General features: G+C 36.1%; 1 pseudogene; it reads right to left on the reverse strand.

Moving 5' to 3' along the window:
• Positions 1-5,419: 5,419 nt before the first annotated feature.
• Positions 5,420-6,791, reverse strand: LOC119517948 (annotated as a pseudogene).
• Between the last annotated feature and the right edge of the window lie 5,425 nt (positions 6,792-12,216).

The raw sequence follows: 12,216 nt of genomic DNA on the forward strand, positions 1-12,216 counted from the left end.
AAGAAGCAGCAATTTAGTGGTTAGTAGCATTTGCACCTTAGATTCTGACATACCTGTGTTCAGACCTTGGGCATGTTTGTGAACCTTTCTGAACCTCAGTGTTTTCATGTGTAAATCAGGGATAATAATACTTATTGGATGATTAGGAGGAATAAATACAATAATGTTCATTAAGCATGCATAGTAAGTGTTTATAAAGGGTAGCTACTATTGCTTTGATTAGAATTAATAATAGCTAACATTTGAGGACTTACTATGTGCCTTAAACTTTGCTATGCTTTTTACCCGTATTATATATGGGGTGATAGAGTTAGGATTCAATCCAAATCTGACACCAAAGCTCGTGCTCTTTTAAAAAGTAATTTAAATATACAACATCATTGTAAGTTGCTTTTTTTTAAAGTGGGTTGATTTTTAAAAAAAAAATCTTAAATTGAATTTTCTCAAAATGTTTATAATAAAATTAGCTAAATGTTCCTCTGGAAGGAATAATAGCTAAGGTTCCTTTCAACTATGAAAGTTTATGATTGTGTGATTTGCTCATTTCAAGTTGACCAATATAAATTTCATTTAAAGGCTGTCTTTGTTAGCTTGTTCTATAGTAAAGAGACATTAGGACCATTAGGTTCAACTTGTGCTTTATTTTTACCCTGCACATTTATGGTCAATAACTAATATTAACATGAGATTGTCCCTGAATTTCAGTATAACTTTTTGCAGAAGAATTTTTCCCTCCATACTAGTTCTGTGAAATAGTATGCAAACTTCATCTATAGATCACTTCTAAAAAAAAAATTTGGTCTAATTATCCTTTAAAATAGTTTCTAATAAGTCTTCTAACCCTTCCTAATTTTCTAAAATAGATTCTGAAGTTCTGAAAAAATGAATAAACATTCTATAGTCTGAGTTTTTGTTTGTTTTGCCTTTTCTCTTATTGGGTGATGGGAGAAAATACCAGGAGAGAGTTGCAAGAGGAACTCACAATTATTATAAACAAAGATAGCTTGTATCATATGCAAATTCTTTCCCTATTTAATACATTTGCATAAATTCATTTCATTGATATATAATTCAGGAATGACTTTATAAATAGTTTCTGGTTTTGTCACCTCAAATTCTAGAAAACACATCTGAAAAAAAAAAATCCTTTTCTCTAGAATCACAGGCAGCCTTGGAGTTACTCTCTTTAGCCACTAGAAATAACCTCTGCATATTGGGAAGGACACAGTGGGACCAACTGACACATACTTGAGACTCATGCGGGTTGTCAGTTTCTAGAGATCACCTGGTACAATCATTCTCGGGGAAGGTGGTTCCTCTTAGGTGGTTTTTTTGTTTGTGTTTGTTTTTGTTTTTTTGCTTATCACAATGATTGGGGGAAGGATGCTATTACTTTTTAGTAGGCAAAGCTGGGAGTGCTAGATATCTTACATTATTTTGAGTTAGCCCATGAGACTTTGGAATGTCCCACTGAAACTATACCCACTAAAAATGTAAAACGAAGTGACTTGAATATGTAGCACTGAAAAGATTTTTATAAGCTAAAGCTGAGTAATTTAATGAGAAGTCTATTAGGAAGATGAAAATGTAAATGGAATAGAAACGTTGCTTCAAAATTATTGAGTTATTTATTCCACACATTTAATCTATTCATTGTATTACAGCATTTAAAAATTTAGTTGAATGGGCTTCACTATACTTGTACAGTTACTGCAAAAGCATTGAAACGAAATACAATTATGTAATGGGATTTGAAACTCCAGTTACTACCGGAGAGATGCAAAGAATGCAGTTATTTATAAACCGATATAATATGTATCAATTTTAAATTCTTTCCCTCCTTAATGAAACATGTTTGCACGAGTTATTAAAGTAGTAAAAACATGAAATTAGAGGCTGTCATTTAATTTCATTAAGGTTTTAGAAAGTGTCCTTTTATTCCATCCTATATAGTAGCATGATAATAATCTGTATTATGGAAATTATTGATTCTTTTTCCAATCCAGCCTGTTTTCCCCACCTCCAAGATTATTTTAAGTTCAGTGAATGCATGCTATACGTGTGTGATATCAGGACAGAAGATATGTTTACTCTGATTCTTCATCACTGCCTTATCCCATACCATCACAGCATAAGGAAATTGTCTTGGTATCATATTTATAGTTAAGGCCCATTCCTTTATGAGAATATCTTCCTGATAATCTCTTCAGTCCGTTACTTGACTTGAGGTTGCTAGCCCTATTTCAATTAAAGTTATTTTTCTTTTTCTCTTATTGAATATAAATAAATACTGATTTATTAGTACTTTACTTGCACCAATAGCATCTGGTCTTTTGCATTTTTAAAATCCAAACGTATTCTTTAGAAGTAGGTATATTACTATTGACTGTTTCATTATGTCTTCTAGTTTAGATGTGCCTGATGTTTATATTTTGAAATGCTTATTATAAGTTATAATATTGTATTGATTTTTTTGAAAGTGTAGGCAAGTTATATTATCTGTGAATTTTATTTCTAATAGTAAAATGAGTTTTAAAAATATACTATGAAAGGGAGTATTAGTTTTCAAAATTTGAGACTTTGTATTGACTTAGTACCTTTCATTTTTCAGAGGGAAAAGTGGAAACCCAAGCAGGTTAAGGAAGGTTGGACTAAGAGCCAGATTCTGGGTAGCTTCCGGACAGCCTTTCCACCTATAGCTAGAGCTCCTTGGTTGTACCTATGTTTGCACAGCTGCTTGACCTTGACGTTCCTTCTTATGTCCTCCAAAGAGGTTTTAGTTTTCTTTCCTTGTTATTTCACCTCATTTATTTCTTATTTATGGTATGTCTGGTCAACAGCAGAGGTTAGGAATCCTCACTCAGGGAGTGTGAAAATATTTGGAGGAACACTGAAAAAATAATGCTCTGAATTTGATGAACTCAGACCATGTAGAAAACTACACAGCCTTTGGCAGTGCTGCCCTATCAAGTGCCAAAAGCATGCAAGGTAGGCCCCACAGTGAAGTAATGGATAATTTCCCAAAGAAACTAAATTCTTTCCTAGAATTCATTTTTCTGACATTGAGTTTTACAACACAAAAGTTCTCTTTAACTTGTTCCTGGATCAAATGAGCTAGATCACAATACAGAGAAACTTACTTCTTCAACTCATTCAGCAAACAGCTACTAAGATATTAAAATAACAAACTCCAAAATGCAATATGACTTAAACACAAAAGAACTATGTCTCACATAAAACCTAAACAGATGTTCCTGTTGAGCAGGCCGCTCTTCTCCAAGTCCTGATTCAGAGACCTAAGCTCCTTCAATTTTCTGATCCCACCATCTTTCAACACATGGCTTCCAATGGATCTATGCTTTTTCTTCTTCAAGCTGGCAGATGGGGAAAGATCATGGAGAACTTGCATGCAAGATTTTTTTTTTTTAAGTTAACATTAATGTACATTTTATTTCAAGAAAGACAGAAGACAAACAGCATAAAGATGCCCAGATGCCCTAAAGATAAATACATTTCAAAGATTCTCATTAAAATGAATCTGGAGTATTTTTCCTGCAAGCAAAATACCTTTCTTTAAATAAAAAAAATCTCTGAATTACAAATGCTTTTGCTTTTTTTGTGTGTGCAGAAAATCTGCCATGATTATTTTTTTAATGAGTAAGGATTTTCCACAAAACAGGCTTGCTCTACTTGCTAAATTTTTTAAACAGTTCAGTGACACAATATGCTAACTACATACACAACAGATAATATAGTAAGAAAACACTCAACCTGATGAAAAGTTAAAATCCTCATTAATAAACTGAAAATTGACATAACTCATGCCTTTAAATCAAAAATACAAAAATTAAATGTTTTCCTAAAAAGATTTCCTTATTTTAAGGACTCATTTGAAAATGAAGCTGCATGTAATTTGTACAATAAGTTGTACAAGTAAACAGGTAATATACATAAAAAATTAACTGGCATCCTAAATTATCAGTTGTCCACCTTTAATTTCCAATACTGTACTTTCTTAACAAGCATACAGAATATCAAACTTCTCTTTAGAAAAAGTGCCGTTCTTGGACATCATTTACACAAAAACAGTCTGCACCTGTGGCATGTTAATGCTGTCAAGAGGCAAAGGCATACTAACTTGTACAAATTCTGCCTTCCATAAAAAGCCTCCCAAAAAGGAAATTACACACCACCATAAAAATACCCACCTCTTATGGTAGCTGCGTTAGAGAACCAAGGCTTAAAGACTATTTTCATATAGCATAGAAAACCACTATGAGAGCGTATTAACTGCATTGGTGGCTTGGAGTGTACTGTGCCACAGGATTATGCATAGCTGCTATTAGGTACCAAGACTGTTACACAGAGTTTTAAACTGATGGTAACCAAGAGCATAACAGAGATACTACTAGCCCATGTAAAATAACTAAAAATACTGAGTCACTGTGCTGAATACTTCATTCCTGGAGAAAACCAAAGGCAGCAGTAACCAAATCAAGCCCGTCAGGTGACCAACTCATTCTCTTCAAAGATTGGTGAGCATAGTGAAGTCTGAGATATACCTTTATCCATTAAATCTGTGTGCCATTGCAAGATATTACCATTTGGAATACATGCCATCACAATGGTTTAAACATCTTTTGAATATTAGTCATTCATATATTCTTATTTACCCAGTCTTGATTTTTGAAAAGATTTCACCTACAGGAGAATATTACAGAAACAAATATAAATGCATGTCTTTCTAAATGAAATTTAAATGGTCTAAAAGTAGAGAATATTTTTAAACAAATATAGAATATGCAGGTAGACAAAGCAGGAAAACGGCCATTCAAATGTATAGTAAAAAATTAAAAATTTACTATTTCCAGAAAACTAAGAAGCACCTCAACTAAAAGAAATACATAATGGAATTCTAATCTATTACAGGTCAAAAGTGTAAAAAGTTTATAAACCTTAACAGGAAAAATAAAACAACTTTTACTGGCCATTCCTGTTGAAATGAGAATCTTAAAGTAACAGAAAAGTGGCTGCAAACCCACTTAGGACACCAAACAGAGAGAAGATAAAAGTCCATTTTCATCTCTGTTATTACCATGAATTCCTGTGTGACTACAGGTCAAACTGCTGGTGGTAGAAACAGAATTCTTTATAAACTGCGGATGTCCTGTATATAAAAAAATTTCCACTGGAGTTTCACTAGTTCCAAAGACTCTTCTGTTTTAGCCTACCTACTGTATGTATTCAATCTGAGATAATGTCTCTTTCTGTAATCCTTGATTATTACTGTGCACCAAAGATAAGAAAAGCAAGGTGGTGTACAAAAATGCAAAATTTCAACAGTAATGGCAATGTTTTTGTCTTAGTCCAAAGGGTCCTGCATTCTTTCCCCCTTCAATGATTTGACAAGTCTTTGTATTTAATCTGGGAGCAGCAAATCATGCAAGTGAAATCTGTCTCTGATGTGAGGTTGGACATCTTCATTCAGTTCTACAAGCTTCTCCAGAAATGGAATTAATTTCAGGAGTTCATTGTCATTTTTATCCATAAGACAGCTTTCTATAGGGATTCCATTAGAATGGTGAGTTATCAATTATAGTTTTTGAAAAATCTCTTCCAAGGATATTTGTCTTTTATATAGTTTCCTTGTACACAAACACAATGTTCACGGAAAAGCCAGTGCCTGACCAGTTGCTTTTTAGGGTCTAGTATGTTCAGTAACTTGTCTGCATACACCTTCTTAGAAGCAGTAAAAAGAATGATCCCATACATTTGAGACATTCGTTCCAGGAATTCCCTGAAGAATGGTCTTAATCTCACATAAACCTGATAAATGACATCATGGAAAAGGACTGGAAAAGTAAGTGCTGCATCTTCTAGCTCATTGAGACTACAGTGCACTAATGTTTTACCCAGATGTAAAACTAGGGAGAATTCTGATGTGCTTCTTGTTTTCAATGGAAAAGCAGTTTTCCTATTTAGTTGTTGTTCTCTCAGTTGTGGAACATGCTTGATGAAATAATAGGGGTCAAATACTTCCCAGTCTTCTTCATAGGTGGCCTCTGCATGGGCTGATGAATAACCACTATCTGGAGTTACTGGTGCTGTAAGGGATGGGATATCACTATAACTGTTCCTCTGCTTCTTCTAAACCATTATTTATTGATGGCTTCACATGAACTGCTTGATTTGAGTAAGGTGCTCCAGTAGTTGATGTAGTACTGGTAGTGATCTCATCCACCTGTTTCATATCAAGTTATGTTACTATCTCTTCAGCTTCCACAGCCTGTCCTGGGGAATCTGATCCTGATGTTCCATTTTTATTTGCCGGTGAAAAAAAGTTGAACACAGGAGAAAATATGGTCCCCAACAAGGTAGTCCTTGGAGCATTGCCAGAGGAAGAATTATCTTCTAATTTTCCATTTTGTTTTGCGTATTGATTTGTCATTTCAAAATTACCAGCTTCTCCATTTACTTGACTTTTCTGTCTTATTCCAGATATTGGTTTGTTAGGCTTTTCTCATGTTTCTTGGCATTGATGTGATCAAATTATCATCTGTATCATGTTCAATTCTACTCCACTTTGAAGGATTTTCTCTCTCTTCCTTGGGTGTGCTTCCTTTAATGATTTCTTTAATTGAAGAAGAAAAGCCAGTTTCATTTTTTGGTGGTTTTCCTCCTCCTGAAGCTGGCTGTCATCCACCTCTTGAGTATTTACTCTTTGCTCTGGCAGTACCTTGTATTTGGATTTGATTTGATTGCTGAGAAGCTGTCTGTGTTCTCAGCCTCATCTTTTTTGAATGCCACATGTAAAACTAACTGTGATGACAGAGAAGTGTCCTCAAGCTCCGGTGATAGTCCTGACTGCAATGTGTGGTGTCTTTCCCGCTTAGCCCGCAGTAGCAACAGAACTAGCTCCTTCAGCCAGTCACCACTTCCCACCTACTGACCTGCTGCACCGCATGGACAGGGACCGGATGGAAAGCTGTGTGCAAGATTTTTATATGCCAGACCTGGAGGTGGCACAAAGCACTTCAATTCATATTGTTTATGTAGAACTCTGTCACTTTGCTACACCTAATGGCAATGTTAGGAGGCTACAGAATGTAGCTAGCTATGGATCCAGGAAGAAAAGAATAGGAATTTCATACCCAAAACTCTGTAACCATCTGGGCAATATGGTAGGTGTTGGGAAAATAAAAGCATACAAGATGTATTCCAACAGAGATGAAATAAATAATTACAAGATAGAAAGAAATGCCACACTAGAGCGACACTAAATGTCATTTTACAGAGAAAGGCATTGACTCTTGATAAAATCCCTTTGATGTAGCTTGGGGCATGTCTAAAAACTCTGAAGCCCCAAGTGTTCAGAACCTCTGTCACCAAATGTACATATACTTCAGAACAGGGTCATCTAGGTGTCATTTACGGAATCTTGTACTATCATACTATTAAGACAGTTCAAAATGCACATGCTCATGTCCCACTCCAGAGCTACAGAATTTTCAGACTTGGCATTTTATCAAGATCTTTCAGGTAATTTTCACTGACATTAAAGTTTGAGAATCACTGTGGTAATCCTGGCACTTGTACTTAGTAGCAGTGTGATCTTAGCCACATTACTTACTCTCAGTCCTTCCATTTCTTCATTTATAAAATGGGGAATAATCAGAGCTGTCTCTGTGGAGATCATGTGTATTAATGTTAAATAATACCTGACATATAGTAAACATTAGCTGTTTTCACATGCTGAGTGTTTTTAAAAATAACTGGAAGGACATGCAGTTACTTGAACTCATCACTTTCAACCCTTATCCTCATTTATGTTATATTAAGGGTTTCCAGCTCATTGAAATGGTGAGGAAAGTTTTTATTCATATGGTTTATTCTTCATTCCTTAGAGATGAGTAAGCACCGGAAAAATAAATTTTACAAAAGTCAGCAAATGGTTTTTGTACTAATAACCCCTAATATAGGCAGTAGCCGTCACTTCAATAGATGAATTATCAAGTTATAAACTTAAGAGTACACAAAGACAATCTATTTGCTGAATCTTAAAAGAAACTAACTTCTTAATGGATTTTAGCCATAATATATGTAGTAAAACAGATTAACTGAAATGGGTGAAAAGGAAGTTCCTAGCTTACTTGTCTTTTGCCTCTTTCTCCTGAAGTAAATTATAATTTTAATGTTCCAATTTAATTAAACTGTGTATGATTGGATGGTTTATGTTAGGATCATCAAATTCTTTAAAACTGGGAAAGAAATCAAAAGGCTTTATTCTTATGGCTTTCATTCAAGGAAAAGAGCAAATCCAGCACCATTCACATTTGACTTCAAATAGGAAAAAGGCATTAAATTTAACCTGATTGGTGAATTATACCATCAGTTGGTTGAAAGCATAAATCTATAGGAATTTTTCAAAATATGAGGGAACCCTTTTCTATTTCTAAGTGAAAATTTGTGTATACTCATATGCATTCAGACTTTGCTTCTCAATCCAAAGAGAAATAAAATTAAAGCAGGGTTGGGGGGGAGGATCCAAGATGGCGGATTAGGAGAGACAGAGCGAAATTCTCTGTGAAAAACACTAGAGAAAAGACAGAATAGCAGTTCCAGGGTTCCACCAGCTAGGCAGGGACTTCTACATCCACAGTGACTGTGCATTTGGAGAAACCAAGAGACTGCATTGGGAGTCGTGAGTGTTTGATCCGGGAAGCTGCTGGGGAAATGGCAGCCAGAGTCACACCACAGTAGGGAGAAACTGAGAGACTGTGTTTGGAGGCAGATTAGAGCAAGACCCAGAAAGCGGCTGGGGAGTCAGCAGCGGGAGCTGCAGTCAAATGCAGTGGGGAGTGCCTTCCATGCCCTGGGTATCCATCTGGCATGGGTGATAGCCCTTTGCACACCTGCAGTGAAGAGCTCACAAGCCAGGGACAAACCACTGCAGCAGGTAGACAATTGCAGAAGTGGGTAGTTTCCACACCCCATGCAGCCATCTTTTCAGCAAGCTGGCAGACACCCCTGCGTACCACTGTGGCTGAGAGTTTCCTCAGGGAAACTCAGGATTCAGCTGGCTTGGGGTGGTGCAATTCCTCCTCCACAGAAGCCTGTGGGGTGCAGAGCCTAGAGGCAGGGGTGCCACATGGAAGTGCCAGGAGCCCTACACCAAACCCAGGGACTTGTGGGCCCATGGCACACGGACTGTGGGGAATCTGAGCTGAAGGGTTAGACGCATGCTGCATCCCCAGGTTATTCCAGCTGCAGACCCGGGAACCAGCTGGGAATACTGGGTCTTAAAACCATCTTCCCTCCCAAACTGCACAGTGCACACCCCCCCCCCACCCACAGGGCTGGCAGCCACCACTGTACAGGGAAGATTGGTGCACTGACTGGACCACCACATGGTTAGAAACCCCCTCGCTGCATAAATGAAGTTGGGGAGAACTGTATTGAGGATAAGCTGTGCCTTGGGAGCGCCATCTGCTGGCAGATCAGGGAAAGTGCACTGCACCAAGCTGTAGTTCTGTCAAATTATAGATAATTGTTAAATAAGCCTGCATATCCTAAAAGAACCCTATCAAGATAAGCAAATTCCAAGAGGCCAAAAACAACAGAAAATTATAAAGTATATGAAGAAACCAGAAGATGTGGCTAACCCAAACACCAAAATTGAAAAACCAGAGGAGATACATAACTTGGAGCAATTAATCAAAGAAGTAATCACAAACACCAATACTCTGGCTCAGGATATAAAGGACATCAAGAAGACCCTAGAAGAGCATAAAGAAGAATTTGCAAGAGTAAAAAAAAAAAAAAAATAGATCTTATGGAAATAAAATAAACTTGCTCAAATTAAAAATATTCTTGAAACATGTAGCAGATTAGATAAAGTAGAGGAATGAATAAGTGAACTTGAAGAAAGTGTTTTAGAAAGTGAAAGCGCAGAAGAATGAATGGTTAAAAAAATCAGAAAATTTGAAATGGGTCTCAGGGATGTGATAGACAACATGAAGCACACAAATATAAGAATCACTAGTGTTCCAGAAGGGTAAGAGAAGGGTAAAGGACTAGGAAGAGTATTCAAAGACATTGTTGGGGAAAACTTCTCAAACCTTCTAAATGACATAAATACGCAAATCATAGATGCCCAATGAACTCCAAAGAGAATAAATCTAAATAAACCCATTCTGAGACATATCCTGATCAGATTGTCAAATGCTGAAGAGAAAGAGCAAGTTCTGAAAGCAGCAAGAGAGACACAATTCACCACATACAAGGGAATCAACATAAGACTAAGCAGTGATTACTCAGCAGCCACCATGGAGGAAAGAAGGCAGTGGTATGACATATTTAAAATTCTGAAAGAGAAAAATTGCCAAGAATTCTTTATCCAGCAAAGCTCTCCTTCAAATTTGAGACAGAGCTTAAAATCTTTAAGACAAACAAATGCTGAAAGAATTTGCTAACAAGAGACCTGCCCTTCAAGAAATACTAAAGGGAGCCCTACTGGCTGATAAAAAAAGAAAGGAGAGAGAGGTCAGAAGAAGGGTACAGAACTAAAGAGTTTTAGTAAGGGTACGTTAAAGGAAATAGAGAGAGGGAAAAATATATATATCTGACAAATAAAAACCAAAGAATATGATGGCTGATTCAAGAACGCCTTCCCTTCACAGTAACAACATTGAACATGAATGGATTGAAAATCCCCAATTAAAAGATATAGATTGCCATGGAATTTAAAATATGAACCATTAATATGTTGCTTACAAGAGACTCATCTTAGACCCAGAGACACAAAGAAATTGAAAGTGAAAGGATGGAAAAAATATTCCATGCAAGCTTCAGCCAAAAGAAAGCAGGAGTAGCAATATTAATCACAGATAAAATAGACTTTAAATGCAAGGATGTCATAAGAGACAAAGAAGGACACTGTATGCTAATAAAAGGGACAATTCAGCAAGAAGAAATAACAATCATAAATGTCTATGCACCCAATCAAGGTGCCCCAAAGTACATGAGACAAACATTGGCAAAACTGAAGGAAGCAATAGATGTTTCCACAATAATTGTGGAAGACTTCAATACGTCACTCTCTCCTATAGATAGACCAACCAGACAGGGGACCAATAAGGAAATTGAAAACCTAAAAAATGTAATAAATGAATTTGACTTAACAGGCATATATAGAGCATTACATCCCAGATCACCAGGACACACTTTCTTCTCTAGTGCCCACAGAACTTTCTCCAGAACTGATCATATGCTAGGCCATAAAAGAAGCCTCAATAAATTTAAAAATATTGAAATTACTCAAAGCACATTCTCTGATCACAATGAAATATAACTAGAACTCAATAACCATCAAAAATTTAGAACATTCACAAATATCTGGAGGTTAAACAACACACTCCTAAACAGTGGGTTAAAGAAGAAATAGCAAAAGAAATTGCTAAATAAATAAGATATATTATCTTTGTATGTTGATATGAGAGCACAACATATCAAAACTTATGGGATGCAGCAAAAGCGGTACTGGGGGAAATTTATAGCTCTAAATGCATACATTGAAAAGGAAGAAAGAGCTAAAACCAAAGAACTAATGGAACAACTAAAGAAGCTAGAAAATAAACAGCAAACTAATCCTAAACCAAGTAGAATAAAAGAAATAACAAGGATTAAAACAGAAATAAATGACATAGAGAACAAAAGAACAGTAGAGATAAATAAAACCAAAATTTGGTTCTTTGAGAAGATCAACAAGATTGACAGGCCCTTAGCTAGACTGACAAAATCAAAAAGAGAGAAGACCAAAATAAAATAATAACATTACTATGAATCCCGAAGAAATTTTAAAAATCATAAGAGGATACTATGAACAACTGTACACCAACAAACTAGATAATGTAGAGGAAATGGACAATATCCTGGAAACACATGAACAGCCTAGACTGTCCAGAGAAGAAATAGACCTCAACCAACCAATCACAAGCAAAGAGATCCAATCAGTCATCAAAAAGCTTCCCAAAAATAAATGCCCAGGGCCAGATTACTTCACGGGAGAATTCTACCAATCTTTCCAAAAGTTTCCAATCTTACTTAAGCTCTTTCAAAAACTTGAAGAAAATTGAACATTTTATGAAGCTAACTTCACTCTAATACCAAAACCAGGTAAAGATGCTACAAGAAAGGAAAACTACAGGCCAATCTCTC

This window comes from Choloepus didactylus, chromosome 2 (assembly GCF_015220235.1).
Source record: "Choloepus didactylus isolate mChoDid1 chromosome 2, mChoDid1.pri, whole genome shotgun sequence".
In the NCBI taxonomy this organism is placed as follows: Eukaryota; Metazoa; Chordata; class Mammalia; order Pilosa; family Megalonychidae; genus Choloepus; species Choloepus didactylus.